Source organism: Aplysia californica, unplaced genomic scaffold (genome assembly GCF_000002075.1).
Source record: "Aplysia californica isolate F4 #8 unplaced genomic scaffold, AplCal3.0 scaffold00077, whole genome shotgun sequence".
NCBI lineage: Eukaryota > Metazoa > Mollusca > Gastropoda > Aplysiida > Aplysiidae > Aplysia > Aplysia californica.
Window position 1 is genome coordinate 826,596 of NW_004797347.1, and position 2,733 is coordinate 829,328.

A 2,733-nucleotide genomic window follows, 5' to 3' on the forward strand; every position below is an offset into this window, starting at 1 on the left:
AAAATAATTTAAAAAATAAATAAATAAATAAAATAAAAATAAATAAATAAATAAAGAAATAAATAGATAAAAAATAAAATAATAAATAAATAAAAATGTTACCAATAACACAAATGACATTCTTAAAAATGTTGATATGAGATGTTTATCAAAAGTTCGTTTACTTCTTGACAATATCAAGTTTTGTTTGGCTCTCCTGTAAAACTGTAAAAAAAAAAAAAACCCACCAAAAACTGTGTGAACTGTATTTTGTTAGAGTGACGAACTGTGCTCGCTTGGCCTTTTAAGAGTTAACCGTTTCCGTCTTTTTGAGTCAATGATACATGTATTTATCATGACCTGGTCCGTGCGCTGCTCAGGTCGTATTGAAATTTGCACAGATCTAGTGGGCAAACAGGGTCTGGGAAACTGTGAGGGCAACAACTGAGGCCGTAGGCGGACCTCGAGTCTATGTTCTTATCCTGAACTGTGACGTAAAGCCAATGCGGACAACGAGCTCCACAAGGTAGCTGTATCATTAAGGGAAAGTTTTCGTGTGCAGAGAGATTTTTTATATTGTGTGAGACCGAGAAAAAAATTAGATAGATCTTTTTTTATATCATGTGAGGCCGAGAAAGATTTAGATAGATGTAGATCTTTTTCTCTTTTTTTTGAGGCCGTGAAAGATTTAGATACATCTTTTTATTATAGAAAGTGGAGCCGTAAATGATTTAGTTGAGCTTCTTGCTGTCGTTATACTTCTATGTGGACGTGTGTTGGTGTCTACGAATTATTCTAAAGTATGGAATAAAATCAAATCATGGAATTGAGTGCATTTCGAGATATCAACGAAATTAAGGAAGGACATGGAATCAGCGCTGTAGTGACGATTTTAACACGTACGTGATTCGCCAAATAAACCCCGAGACGGACCAAAGCTATTTTTTAAAAAGTTCAGACTTAATCTGCTGAGTTCTTAGAAAGACCAGAAGTTAAAATATTGGAGATCAAAAGAAAGGTAGATCTAGATCTAGATCTAGATCTACCACTTTTTGATAGTGTTAAACAATCTAGACTTTCGAGTCTTTACGCTTCACCTTTCACGTGAGTAATACTAGCCTAGATTCTAAGTAGTCTAAAATGGTCGCTTTTAAGGACAGGACAACTAACCCCGGTTTTGGGGGGTTTCCAGAAATCTTGACCTGCACCAAACGAGGGCTTTGCCCTTCCTACAGAAGACGTTTGGTTTCATTGGTGTTTATATTTGTTCTAGATCTAGAGAAAAAACTCAATTCAAAAATTTAATTATATTATTATTTTAAAGGCTCTTCCCAAATTGCTCGGAATTTATTGTGGAATGTTCTTTTTACTTATTATAGATCTAGATCTAGATTAGTATCACCAGTTGTAATTACGGTTGTAAAGAATGTAATCTGGGACAAGAACAAACCCCAAGAAGTGTCTGGCCAAATTCGGCGGCGGATACACGGTTAGATTCTGACATCGACAAATAGGCTTTTCTTACATTCAAATTGGTACCTGACTGTAAGGAAGAATGGTGTATGTCATTTTGGAGAATACTACAGGTATTATGTTACAAGAAAAACAAAAACACGCACAACATCTGTCCAGCACTCAAACCTGTCTATTCTTAAAAGAATAAAACGAGAATTTCTTTTTTTTCTGCAACCCTGACAAGTTAAGCTTTCGACAAAGAGAAATAAGACTTTGAGATTTATAATTTCTGCCGAGGGAAATAACAAACTGTTAAAGTTAAGATTTCGACAAAGAGACATTATAACAGTCTCTGAGAGTTGAGATTTCGTCGGGAGGAAATAACTAATTTCGAACTTTTGTTTTTCTTAACCCTAGCAAGCTAAGATTTCGACGGCGAGAAATAACAGACTTTGGGCATTGTTTTTGCTAATCCTTGAGAGCTAAGATTTCGACTGATGGAAATAAAACTTTGAGGGTTGTTTATAGTAACCCTATTAGCAAGCAAAGTTTTCAACGGATGGAAGTAACAGACTTTCAGCATTGTTTTCGGTAATCCAAGCGAGCTATTAAGCTGATTTCGACGTATTGACATTAGAATTCAAGGGTTGTTTCAAGTAACCCTTTTAGCGAGCTACAATTTCGACCGAGGTAAAATAACAAACGTTGTTGTTAAAGAAGAAGAGACATCTCAAAACTGAAATGGAGACAATTTGTCTGAGAGGGATAATAAGTGACATACTGGTTCTCAACCAGAGCAAGAGACAAATTATTAATATGTCTCAAATGGAGAAGTCATAGCTCTCTTGATTCACTCTCTGACGAGGAGGATACATAACCTTGTCTGAAAACCAACGAATCAAGATAAGCCTTTTGAAGAGGAGTAGATTTGTGAGTGTTTTGTAGCGGAGTACATAATTTGTCAGTGTTTTTGAAGAGGAGTATATTTCGAGCTTTTTGAAGAGTAGTACGTTGGTCAGTGATTTTGAAGAGGAGTACACATTGCGAGCTTTTTGAAGAGGAGTAGATTTGTGAGTGTTTTGAAGAGGAGTACATACATTGTGAGCGTTTTGAATCGGAAAGGGACCCACAAACAAACGGTTGAGCCATGGAGAAAGGCTTCAAGCTACTCCGGAACAGTCCCTTACTGGCGGGCTGCTTCGCCTGCTGGTATAAGATTGCCGACTGTCTCACCACGACTACTGCCGCCAAGTGAGTACTGACGTTCTTTGTGCATTTTATTGTGTGTGTGTGGGGGGG